The sequence below is a fragment of the Stegostoma tigrinum genome, chromosome 18 (assembly GCF_030684315.1).
Source record: "Stegostoma tigrinum isolate sSteTig4 chromosome 18, sSteTig4.hap1, whole genome shotgun sequence".
Classification (NCBI taxonomy): Eukaryota; Metazoa; Chordata; class Chondrichthyes; order Orectolobiformes; family Stegostomatidae; genus Stegostoma; species Stegostoma tigrinum.
The window spans coordinates 59304221-59318083 of record NC_081371.1 but is presented as its reverse complement, the minus strand read 5'-3'; the positions used below and the strand labels follow the sequence as shown (position 1 = coordinate 59318083).

Sequence of the window (13863 nt, the reverse complement as noted above, 5' to 3'; positions counted from 1 at the left end):
TGGACACAGGAGTGAACCGGATTCTGTCATTTCTCCCAGACCTGATAGGAACGCTAACTTGGAGCGAGTTAGCAGCACCACTTTGCCCCACCCCCACCTCAGCCCAACTCCATCAGGCAGCCTTTCTATTTAAAGGAGTTATAGTGAAATCTCTGGCAGTCCAGAACGGTTCAGCTAATCTTAGACTGTGGGACTGGACTTTTGCCTCTCAACTGAAGCATTAGGAACACTTTCCTCTGGGTCATGTATCTACAAATTGTTACAGTGCTGGCAGACTGCCTTGGACACGGCAACGAGTCTGGGGACAGGCACTCCAGTGATACAACTGAAGGCCACAGGCATCCAAACTAACATCCCAGCCATACAGAATGGTCCTGCACTGCAAAGTGAAGGACAGCTCAGCTCCATTTCTCTTCCCAGCCAGGTACCATAGCCCAAGAGGACATTGCTGATCACTAACTCAATCTTTTGGTGTTTTTTTTTTAAATAATTCACTCATGAGACATGAACATTGCTAGCTGGGCCAGCGTTTATTACACATCACTACCTGCCCTTGAGAATGTGGTGTCGAGCTGACTTCTTGAACCACTGCAAGCCGTGTGCTGTAGATAGATCCACAATGCCCTCAGGGAGGGAATTCCAGGATTTTGACCAATGACAGTGAAGGAGCAGCAATATATTTCCAAGTCAGAATGGAGAGTGGCTGAGAGAGGAAGTTGTTTGGCACCAGGAGACTTAGTGCCACCCAGGTTAGAAAGATCTGCCCAGTGATCACGAACCAGTTTGTTCAGGTTCACAAAACATGGCCAGTGATCCCTGCAGTGGTCATGGTGTCAAAGCATCTGGCATTGAGGCAGGAACACTAACCAATATGCCACTTGGTCCTAAGCCCTGGAACTCCAGCAACCACGTCCTCTCTCCTTCGCACAGCTGTTTAAAAGCTGCTCTTTGGCCAAGCTTTCAGTCACCTATCCTAACACCAACTTCATTCCCGACATTCAATCATTACACAACACAGTCTGTCACAAACATAGGAATTCACAAAAAACCATCACAGGTGCACTGGGCTGAATGGCCTTTGATGCTAAACAATTCCAACTTCCCAACTCAAATCATCAACAGTTTGTGCATTTTAATGTTCTCTATAAATTATATGGAGATTTTTTTTATGGGTTTCATCCTAAATAGATGAAGTCAAATAAATGAAATTTAAATTATCTGAAATTAGTCTTCGCATAAAATACTTGCCAATTTAATTCATAAGTAGGGCAGAAGACGACTAAGGTTCATGCTCACTCTAATGTAATCCACCTTTAGAAATAGGAAGAGGCCATTCAGCCCCTCTGGCTTCATGCACAATTCAATGATCCTTGATCCTTGCAAAATCTATTAATGTCAGTTTGAAAATTAGCTGTCATGCTGCAGGCTCAGCATGTACAAGAAGAAAGTTCCAAATTCGCATGCCCAGGGCAGAGACACCTGACATGACCTGGCTTTGGTTTTATATCTATTACCCCACAACCTGTCGTTTCTCGGGCCAGCTACTGACTCTTGATCAGATTCACAAAAATCAGATCACCCCTTAATCTTTCCTAACATCCCCAAACAGGCCGCTTATGGGACATCTCTGCAGCAGGTGGGAACGTGAACCCAGGCCTCCAAGCTCAGTGGTAGGGATACTACTACTGCACCACAAGACAGCCCTTCCCTAAATCTTTGGTATTCAAGGGAATACAAGCTCGGTCAAAGCTGGAAAGATTCAAGCCATCTGCCTTAGCTAAAACCTGAAGGGAATGTGACCAGGCAGCTCGAGTGGCCGGTGGAAACATCAATCCAGAAGGGAACTGGATAAATACTTAAATGAGATTTGAATTTGGCTAGGCAATGGTGAAAGGGCAGGGGAGGGTGAGATTGACTGAGCAGCTATTTCACAGTGAGCTAGTACAGGTACAAAAGGCTGAATGGACACCTTTGCTGCAGTATTGAAGATTGGGAAGTTTCAGTGCAATTCCCATTGCCCCGACAGCCATGAATTACAGTTGTCTAGTTCGAGCAGGAGTCACTGACTGTTTATGGTAGCGTTTGCAATTACAACTCTCGAACACCCCCCAATTTTAATTGCTCCACCATCAATAGCTGCACCTTCTGTTGCTCAGGTCTCAAAGGTCTGGAATTCCCTCCCTATTGTTCTCTGCCTCTCAAATCACCCTTTTCATCATTAAGACACTCAAAATCATTTTTTTGATCAATTGTTGGATAACTGCCCTAATATCTCCTCGTGGGACTCAGTGTCACACATTAGCCATGGTTTCTGTGAAGCACCTACAGAAGCCTCATTACTTAAAAGCCCTCTACAAGTTATTGATGCAGATCCATCCTGTAACAGAGGGGTTTACACCAAATGCCAATTGTGACAGTGCTTCCTCTTCAATCCAAAACCAACTCCACTGCCCTGCTTGCTCCCTGCCTGTGGCCTGGGTGTCAAACGTGACATTCTTCCAGCTTCCATCACCCTCTGTACCAGTGCATTCCAGCCTTCAGCCTGTGTGTGACATTAACCGGTGATTATGTTGTGGAAAGTGCACAGGCCGTGTGGTGTATTATATCATTACAGTCTGCCAGTAAAACCATAGCATAGCTTACTAACTGATGCTCTTTACTGTTATCTAAATAATGATTGAAAAATTATCCCTGATCTACCCATGTCCCTTCCCTCCCCGCCTCACAAATGGAAGGGCAACATTTAAAACAGCCAAACAATTCACAAAAGTGCTCTGAAGCACAGAAATCACCATGATCTGACCCATCATGTCTATGCCAGCTCTGACAAAGTTGCACTTCATGGAATCCCCACAATGTGGAAACAGGCTCTTCAGCTCAATAAGTCCATACTGCATCTCAGATGAACATCCCTGCCAGACCCATCCCCCAGCCTTTTCTGTAACTCCATTTCCCACGGCTAACCCACCTAGCCTGCACATCTTCGGACTGTGGGAGGAAACCCAGCAGACGCAGGGTAAACATGCAAATTCCACACAGTGGCCTGAGGCTGGGATTGAACGCAGGTCCCTGGTGCGGTGAGGCAGCAGCGCTAACCAGAGCCACCGTGCCATCCTTGTCCCACTCCACTGCTCTCTCCTTTACCCTAGCAATTTTGAGTCTCTAATTATTTACTCACTTCACGTCTCAAAGCTCCTGTTGAATCGGTATCCACTGTCCTTGCAGGCAACGTTCACGTTGCAGATCACAATGACTTACCGTGTAACAAAATCTCTCCTCAACATTCTTCTGATGTTGACCCCTCCACCTTCAGTCCCATTGCTTTTAAACTTACCAACCATAAACAGCCAGAACTCTACTTTAAACAACAACAAAATCTTGTATTTATATAAACACCTTTAACATTGTAAAATACTGCAAGAAACTTCAGGTGTGTATGGTTCTGGAGACAAACAGTGGCTACAAGAGCAGGCCAGAAGCTGGGAGTACTGCAGTGAGTAGCTCACCTCCTGACTCCTCAAAGCCTGAACGTCATCCACAAGGCACAAGTCAGGAGTGGGATGGAATACTCCCCACTTGCCTGGATGAGTGCAGCTCCAACAACACAAGCTTGACACCATCCAGGACAAAGCAGCCTATTTGACTTGGCACTACATCCACAAACATTCACTCCTTCTACCACACTAACAATATGGTGTGTACCAAATACAGGATGCACTGCAGAAATTCATCAAGGCTCCTTAGGCAGCACCTTCCAAACTTGTGACCCTACCGGCCAGAACAGGAAAGCAAATGCAGTGGGGCACCACCATCTGCAAATTCCCAAGTCACACACTGTTTTAACTTGGCCTCCCGTACCAGTGGTCCTTTCCTGGCTTTGGGTCCATTCTGGAACTCCCTAATAGCATTGTAGATGCTCCTACAGCGCACCCACTGCAGTGTTTCGGATTGACAGCTCAATGCCACCTTCTCAAGGGCAAGAAATTCTAGCCCAGCCTGTGATGCCCACACAGAAATCATTCAGTACAGAAGAGGCCCTTCAGCCCATTGAGTTTGCTCAACAAACAACTATTCTAAATCTGCAATAGTCCCACCTTCCAGCATTCACCCATAGCCCTGAATGTTGTAGCATTTCAAGGGCTCATCTAGGTACTTTTTAAAAGAAGTTGTGAAGTTTCCCACCCTCAACTACCCTCCCAGGCATTCCAGATCCCCAGCAGTTTCTGGGTGAGTTTTTAATACTCAAATCCTGTGCCTTTCACCTTCAGGTTATGCCCCCTTGTTACTGACTTTTGAACTAAAGGGGGACAGCTGCTTTCCACCCACCCTCTCTGTGCCCCTCCCCATCTTATACACCTCAATCAGGACCCACTCAAGCTTCTCTGTTGCAAAGAAAACAGCCTGAGCTTATCCAGCTTCCCTTCGTTGCTAAGCTGCTCCATCCCGGGCACCATCCTGGAGAGACTCCTCCACACCACCCTCCATTGCAATCTCATCCTTCCTATCATGTGGTGACCAGAACAGCACTCAGCGCTCTAGGTATGGCCTAACTAAAGTCCTTACCACTCCAACATGACCTCCCTGCTCTTAGAATCCAATGACATGAAGGTATAATAATAAAAAAAAAAAAAAAAAAGAGTACAGGGATCTCAGAGTATGTTTCACAGTTTTCGTAGAAATGATGTCTCCCTTCTTGCAATGTAGTGAGACTTTGGACTAGGAATCCAGAGAACATGAATTCTAATCCAGTCCCAGCAGTTTGGGAATAGGAGTGTATAAATTCACAGCCCAGAGGAGGCTATTCAGCCCAACAGCGTCTGTGCTGGCTCTCCATACTGCAGTCCCATCATCCCATCCCCACTATCTCTGTAGTTGTGCAAGTCACACGCCTGTCCAAATTTCTTTTGAAACCGGCAAGATTACAGAAGAGTAGGTAAGCCACTGAGAGTCAGTACGAAAGTCATTAAACCAAGAAAGGAATGATTGATACTCCTCCTCCTCAAAAACAGCACGATCTTTGGCAACAAGGCGCCTGCCCTGGGATAATGCCATAAATGGTCTGAAGGAGGGAACCGAGGCTAGAGCAGCTGTGAAATGTGCAAGGAGAGGGAGCCCGGAGACTAGTCCCAGCACCTGTGCCAAGAGATTGCCAGGAAGTGCTCCACTAATGCCATCAAACACCACACGAGGTCACAGTGAGGTCATGGTCTGCTTGTACAGGATATGCATTAGACAAACACTGAGTCAGTTTATCATCAATCACCTTGTCGATAACACGAGTGCCTCTGGTTGGCTCGACTGTAACAGCAGGGAGATCTGACCCGCGTTACTTTATGGCTCTGTTCTCTCAGGTTATGGGCGTGGTTGGCATCTTCTGCCCATCCCCTATTGAAACAACCAGCCACTTCAAACTGGCATGTGCCACAATCATGTGGAAAGCACACAGGGGCAATGACAGCTTTCCTTCTCATGAAAATAGGATCTGTAATTGTTACACCAAACCAACGGCTTCAGGCCACACTCAGTACGGGGAAAACGTTGAAGTTAGGAACAAAAACAGAAGTCGCTGGAAAAGTTCTGCAGGTCTGGCAGCATCTGTAAAGAAAACAAAGCTCAGTTAAAATAAATTATCGGGTCCAGTGACCCTTCCTCAGAAACATTAACTCGTTTTTTTTTCTTCACAGATGCTGCCAGACCTGCTGAGCTTTTCCAGCAACTTCTGTCTGTTTGATTTACAGCATCTGCAGTTCTTTTGGTTTTTATTGAAAAAATGTGAAGTTGTTCATTTTGGAAGGGAGAACAAAATAATATTTAAAAATGGAAAAAAAAAACTGCAGGAAGCTATAACACAGAAGGAACTTGGGGTGTTACTTGTACAGGAAACACAAAGCCAGCACACAGGTGCAGCAGGTAATCAGAAAGGCTAATGGCATGTTGGCCCTTATTTCAAGGTAGCTGGAGTACAAGCATAGGGAAGTCTTACTACAACTGGACAAGGTGTTTGTGTGACCACTTTGGAGAACTGTGAGCAGTTTCGGTTCTTTTTTTTAAAAACACATATTTCATTACAGGCAGTTCAGGATCGGTTTGCTAGGAGAATCCCTGGGATGAAGGGAATGTTTTACGAGCCAATGTGATATGGTTTGGCTCTCTACTCACTGGAGTTTAGCAGAGTGAGCAACGTATTGGATTCTTAAGGGGTTTGACAGAGTAAAATGTGGGAGGATGCTTCCATTCATGGGAGAGTCTAGGACCAGATGGCATAGTCCCAGAATAAAGGAGAGCTATTTTAAAGACTGAGAGGAGGAGAATTTCTTCTCAGAGGGTGAAGAATCTTCCAAACTCCAAGCCACAGGGGGATGTGGGGATGAGGCAGAGTCCTTCTGTATATTTAAGGCCGAGACAGTTCGATTCTGGATCATTCCGGGCTTCAAGGGGAAAGGGCTGGAAAGTGAATGTGAGGAATGTCGGATCAGTCATGATCCTATTGTAGGGTGGAGCAGGCTCAGTGGCCTATTCCTGTTTGTTATAGTCTTAATGACACCAGTTTCTCTCAGCCAGATTTCTGGACACCACACTTCAGGGAGAAGGCGACGGTCCTCGAGGGGGCATGGAGGAGATTTCCTAGAACAGTTCCAGGGATGAGAGAGACTTGAGCCGTAGCTCAGGTTGAAAGAGTTGTGATCAATCGTTCATAAAAGGGTTAACGGGAGATCTGATGGGAGATGTATGAGAAAACAAGAAGGTAGACATAGAAGGCTGTTCCCCAGGTGATGCTAAAAAGACAAGAGTGCACAGATTTGAGATTCCAAAGATCTGTAGGGCGGAATGTGAGGAAATTTGTTTTATGCCATGGCTGATAATGAGCTGGGACTCTCAGCCTGTGAAAGCAGAGGACGTAGAGACAATCAATTAGTTCAAGAGGACATTGCGTAGGATAGAATAGGGGAATGGGACTGACAGTGTTGCTGTACAGAGAGCCAGCACCGACACAATGGACTGAATGACACCCACCCCCACAGACTGGAAACTGTCTATTAAACTCAAACTCCCAAACTGCTGGGATTGGTTTGGAATTCATGTTCTCTGGATTCCTATTCCAAAGATATTAACCCTTCTCATTGAATCGTCAGAAGGCAGACACCATTTATCTTCTTAAGTAATGAAAGGCATTTAGCTTTGTCATTTTAAAAGTTCTCCAATTTAAAAATAATCCAAGCAATCAGAAAGGATGTGAAACTCAGGGTGTGAAGTATTCTCAGGCAGCAGCGCTTTGTCTGTACCTGTTCTATTAACAGCAACTTAACTAAGATTACTAGAACTACAAAACTCTAGTTAAAATCCTGATGTGAAAATTGTATTTACACCAGCGCCTTACAGAATCTGTGCAAGCTCAAATGCTTCACTGTCAGTGAAGCATTGTCACTGTTTTGACGCCAGAAACATGGCTGCCAAATAATACACAGAAAGATTCCAGAAAAATCAGTTGATCCCTGGAAGGAAGGATGAACAATGAGACATTAGGAAAAAAGAAAAAAACAGCCCAAGCCACCAACGCAATAAAAACAATGAGATGCCACATAGGAAAGATGATGGCAGAGTGGTTATGACAGTAATCTGGGGACCCAGGCTTGTCCTGTGTCGATAGTTTCAAACACCACCACAGCACTGGCAACACTTGGACTTAAAAGCTAGTCTCAATGACCAGGACTAAAGACCCATTTGCTTCATTTCACATGACTCCAAATTCACAGAAATGTAGTTAGCTCTTAACAGGCCCTCTGAAGTGAGCAATTAGACAAGGACAAATTCGGCTGGTCTTGCTGCCAATGTTGAGTTACAAGAAAGTAAAAAGGCACGAGAGTCCCTGACACTACATTCTTTTTACGAGATGACCGAAGCCAGTTGGAGCCACTGTCTATGGTGCTATTCTCACCACCCTACACACTTCTGATATTCCTACAGCCTTCCCCACTTCAAACGCTCACAATGGACTCTGCTTGAACACCTCTGGTACAGCACATTGTCCAAAAGTTCTCCACTTTAACACAATAATTCTCCAAAACATTCTCGTCCTTTGCTTTAAATGACCACTTTGAACCGTTACAAAGCCAGAAACTCTATTCCAGCCTCATTCGTGGTCAATGAGCCAGATTATTCACAAATTCCACTTTCTGATTAAAGCTGAACACAGTTTCTGACTGTTTCCTCTCCTTCACAGGAGGTAGCTAACTTGGAATTTTAACATGACCTGACTCCAACTCTGCCTCAAGCTTTTCATCACTTAGCTCCAAATGCAACCGTTGCATATTGCTGTGCCGCACAGCTGCATAAGCATTTCTTTGAATAGAACATGGGCCTCACTGGCTAAGTCTGAATTTATTGCTCCATTCTTAATTGCCAGATTGCAGTTGAGAGCCTACTACATTTTGCTGTGGGTTTGGAGTACCATGTAGGCCAGACCATGCAAGGATGGCTGTTTCCCTCCCTAAAGGGCATTTAGTGAAGCAGAGGTTTTCCCAACAATTCACAACAGCTGCCCAGTCATCGTTAGATCAATCTTGGGTTTTTATTGAATTAAAATTCAACCATCAGCCATGGTGGGGTTGAACTTAGGACCCCAGGACATTACTTGGGTCTCTGGGTTAATAGTCTTGTTGATAATACCACTAGGTCATCACCTTCCCCCAAATCTTTCACTGCTCATATTCTAACTTGGACCACTTCCTGGTCACCAAATCCCTGCCCCTTTAACATCCAGCAGGTAGACAGGATAGTGAAGTATTAGATATGCCTGCCTTTATTGGTCAGAGCATGGAGTGTAGGAGTTGGGTGTTCACGTTGCAGCTGTACAGGACATTGGTTAGGCCACTTCTGCAATTCATTCAATTCTGGTCACCCTTCCATAAGAAAGACGTTGTGAAATTTGAAGAGGGCTCAGAAAAGATTTAGAAGGATGTTTCCAGGATTGGAGGGTTCAAGCCGTAAGGAGAGGCTGGGACTATTTCCCCTGGAGCGTTGGAGGCTGAGGGGTGACCTTTATAGAAGTTTATAAACTCAGGAGGGTCCCAGATAGGCTAAATAGTCAAAATCTCTTCCCTACGATGGGGGGTGTCCAAAACTAGAGGGTAATGGTTTAAAGAGAGAGGGGAAAGATTGAAAAAGTTGTCCCTTTTTTCACAGGGGGTGGTGCGTGCACGGAATGAGCTGCCAGAGGAAGTGATGGGGGCTGGTACAATTACAATATTTATGAGGCATCTGGATGGGTACATGAATAGGAAGGCTTCAGGAGGGATACAGGCCAAATGCTGGCAAATGGGACTAGATTAATTTAGGATATCTAGTCAGCATGGAGGAGTTGGACCAAAAAGGGTCTGTTTTCGAGCCGTACATCTCTAGGACTCTAATACATCAAATTTGAAATGCTCGGTTTTTTTTTTAAAAGTAAAAAAAAGACTTCCTTGGCACGGCCTCCCCCAGCGTACAACCCTCCGAATAGTCAGTATACTTCCAATCCTGGCCTCTTGCACATCCCTAACAACGGTGGTCAGACCCTGAGTTATCTGGGTCTGAAGGCCTGAAATTCCCTGCTGAAAACTCTTCACCTCCTTCTCTCCCTTAAAGATGCTCTTTAAGAACTATCCCCCTCCTTGACCAAACCTTTTGGTTGTCTGTTCTCATACCTCCTCAAGTAGCTAGTGTCAATTTTTGTTCCATCAATGCTGCTTTTTGGGACATTTCACTGGTGCCATCAGGTAAGAGTGTGCTACAAGTTAATGCTAGTAATTACTCATCATTTTCTCTGGAATCAGCCCTCCCCATTCACTCCATTTGTAAAATAAAAAGTTAGTGAGCTTCCTCTCAAAACCTTCTCTGCTTCAATTATGAGTAGCAGAAAATGTTTCATGTCTCTCCTCAGTGTAATTCCTCATACATTGTTTTATGCTGAAATTGACAATTTCTGACAAGTATTCAATCTGAGTAACCTTTTGGGACTTCACACACAAAGCAGGCTCTCTATTTAAAGATCATCACCACTCAGAATCCTGAAAACGTAGGAGATATGTCTCCATGCAGTACTTAAAAGAAAAAAGAAAGCTTGGTTGTTCTCATACTTTAAAGAGATTGCTGATTACCAGTGCCACCACAAAAATTACACTGAAAAATACTCATGAGTTATAAATTTCTATCAGAACCTTTTTAAGAAAAGCACTAAATTATTTAGAATAGCAACCTGAAGGGCGTCAAAGTAGATAATGAGGAGAAAATCCCCCAGACACTAACATTCCAGTCAATGTGAGCAACATTGGAGGCAAAAGATAAGCATAAATGATGCTAAGATCGCATCTATTTGGGGCTGAGGTAGCCATATTTTTGATCAGTCGGGGACTCAAGGGAGATGGAGAAAAGGCAGGAAATTGGAGTTGAGGATTATCAGATCAGCTGTGATCTCATTGAATGGCAGAACTGAGAAGCCTACTTCTGCTCCTATGTTGTATGATCTAACCACTATTCACAGCAATCTCACCACATTTAGATGTCTGACTGGCACAAAACAGATTTCAATTTGTCTCAAGGAATAAAACCCTATTAAAACATCCCATAAACCACATCCTCCTGTCCCGTACTCTTGCAAGTGACTGCTAAGAATGATGACGACGACGACGACACTTGAAAGAGTAATTCAGAGAATATTTTACAGACATGGGCAAACCCAGCTCAGTTTCTCACTCAGGGAATGTAGGTTATTGAAACTCCGCAGAAGCAAGTCAAAGGTGACAGCTTTCCCACGATCGCAAGGATCGACAGGAGAGTCATTTTAAGAGAAGTTGCTGGAAACGGAGTGGACCAGGGAGTGACAGAACAGCATTCCCTCAGACTACGGGTCTTAATTGAATGTGGACTGTCACAAAGCAGCTGGTCACCCAGCAGAAACAGAGCTATGACAGTCGAAGTGGAATTCATTGGGAAGATGGCCAAGTATTTACAAAAAGGGTACCAGCTCGTGATAGATTAATACCAATTACCATTAGTTTCATGAATCCCTGCAGTGCAGAACCCATCCAGTTCACACTGAACCTTTAAAGAGCATCCCACGCAGACCCACACCCCTAGCTTATCCCGCATTTCCCATGGTTAACTCACCTATCCTGCACATCCCCAAACCCAACCGGCAATTTCCCCACAGCCAATCCACCCTAACCTGCACATCCTTGGACAGTGGGAGGAAACCAGAGCACCCGGAGAAAACCCGGCAGACACGGGGAGAATGTGCAAACTCCACACAGACAGTGATCCGGGGGTGGGATCAAACTCAGGTCTCTGGCACAGTGACGGAGCAGTGCTGCCCCACTGAGCCACCGTCTCACACGAAGCTATTGCATTCCACCTTTCTCTTCCCCACTGTGTGGCTGACACACACACAAAATACCTGGGCCCGTATAAAGTTTTTAAATGGACCCCAGTTCAAGAACCACTGTCATACTGCCTGACCGCAAGTTACAGTGAAAATCTGGAGTTAGGAGCTGTCTTGACACAGCAGAGAGATTCCTGCTGGAGTCACCTTGGGCCAGAACTCCAGATCTGCTCTACTTTCTGCAGTGTCAATTCTTTTTTGCCTTCATGTGTAGTCATGGGGGTGGGTGATCGCTTTTTCCCCTGACCTTATCAAGCCTCCCTCAACCCACATCGTCACACCAACTACTCAATGGCAATCTCACTTGGATACCAGATGTGTCCTGCTTACATTGGTTCCGTGGGAACCAAACATAAATATTAGGAATGGGCATGAGGCCCATGGAGTGCTGTTCTGTAATTCAACAGGATGGGCTGATCTGAAACTCAAACTGTACTGACTGGGCCAGCCAGACACACAACAAATTGCAGCTTTAAAACTGCATAAAGAATGGATTCACGTGAAGGTAGGGAATTTACAATTACAATGTGTGGAATAATCACTGTGACAATGAGGTCATATCAGTTTTCAAGCGAGCAAGGGCTAAAGCCACTTTGCCACAAAAGTGGCAAATAACATTCAGGTCACACAGTGCCAGGCAAGGGCCATCTCCAATAAAACACAATCACTCCTTCACATTCAGTGGTGTTACCGCAAACCCCCATCACACCCCTCACACCCAACCTTGCCATCAAAGAGGGATTACCATTGACCATAAACTGAACTGGGCTCACCACAAACACGGTCGCTACAACAGCAGGTCAGAGGTGACGAATACTGTAGTGAGTAACTCACTTCTTGACTTCCCAAAGCCTTTCCACCATCTAGAAGGCACAACTCAGGAGAGTGATGCAATACTCACCACTTGCCTGGATAAGGACAGTTCCATTAACACAAGAAGCTTGACACAATTCAGGACAGAGCAGCGCGCTTGATTGGCACCACATCCACACGTACCCACTGCCTCCACCACCAGTGCACATTGCTGCTAGTATCTACTAGATGCACTGCAGAAATTCACTAAAGATCCTCAGACAGCACCTTCCAAACCCACGGCCATTTCCATCTAGAAGGACAAGGGCAGCAGATACTTGGGGACACCACCCTCTGCAAGTCACTCACCATCCTGACATGGAAATATACCGCTGTTTCTTCACTGTCACTGGGTCAAATCCTGGAATTCCCTCCCTAACAGCATCGAGTGTCAACCCACAGCACACAGGCTGCAGCGGCTCAAGAGGCCAGCTTACCACCACCTTCTCAAGGGCAACTAGGGATGGGCAAGAAATGCTGGCCCAAGTCCTGCGAGAGAATCATGAACCAAAAATTCAACCTGCTTCCATTGCCCCTTCAGTCAGTGTGTTCCAGATCACAATCACGCACTCAGTTTAAAAAAAAACACCATTTACTCATCTCCTCCTCTGGTTCTTTTATCTATTATCTGAAACTTGTCCTCTAGCCCTCTGCTGATTAATTTAATCTCCTCTGGCCCCCTCTGCTATAAAGATAACAGCCCTAGTTTCAGTACATAACCGAAGTTCTCATCGCTGGTCAGAAATATGCAAATATTACTAAGGCAAGGAGGCTCAGCGTTTCAAATCTGGTTTACAAACCACCAACACCACACGCCCCGCCCCCACCAAGATTCATTGCCTGGACGAAACATACCACATGGTTTAGATCGTGGACTGCACAGAGCATGCATCCTGTGCTTACTCACGGCAGAATTAGCTGCTACAACATGGACATCACAAACCACCTCCAAAGCCCAGGGCTTTACATCCCAATGACTTTGCAGTGATTCCTGCTGAGAGCAGCCCACACGATGGGGCAACGCTGACCAGAGATCCAACCATCCATTGTACACCTGGACTAAATCTTTCTGGGTCTTGTTTGGAGACTGGACAAACATACACATTTGGGATAGCAGTAGGCTATTCAGCCCCTTGAATTCGAGATAATGGGAACTGCAGATGCTGGAGAATTCCAAGATAATAAAATGTGAGGCTGGATGAACACAGCAGGCCAAGCAGCATCTCAGGAGCACAAAAGCTGACGTTTCAGGCCTAGACCCTTCATCAGAGCCCCTTGAATTCTCTACGTTTGTGGTTGCTGTGATCATTCCACATTTCCACCTTCCCCAACTACCTTTAGCACCACACCCCCCACCCCCCCAACCACCCTACACAGGGTGAGGAGACCCCTTATAGTTGAACAGTGACCCTTAATTCTGGATTATCTCATAAGAGGAAACATCCTTCCCAAATCTGTGCTGTGAAATCGCCACCAGGGTCTTACATTATTTCAAATCAAGTCACTTCTTTACTTTTCTAAGCTCTAGTGGACACTAGCCCAGTCTGTCCAACCATTCCCCCTGAGACAACCTACCCAATCTAGCAATTAACCTG

The 13863-nt window shown here is 45.4% G+C and overlaps 1 protein-coding gene across 3 annotated transcripts in view; it reads right to left on the bottom strand.

Moving 5' to 3' along the window:
- Window positions 1-13863, bottom strand: part of LOC125461130 (serine/threonine-protein kinase 38-like) — a 77381-nt gene that overhangs the window by 34754 nt on the left and 28764 nt on the right. Inside the window, exon 2 of one of the 3 annotated variants that reach the window (XM_048549556.2) lies at window positions 5264-5595. The exons of the other annotated variants lie outside the window; for them this stretch is intronic. The gene's annotated coding sequence lies outside the window, so the exon portion shown is untranslated. The remainder of the gene's footprint in view (window positions 1-5263; window positions 5596-13863) is intronic. 3 annotated transcript variants of the gene reach the window in all.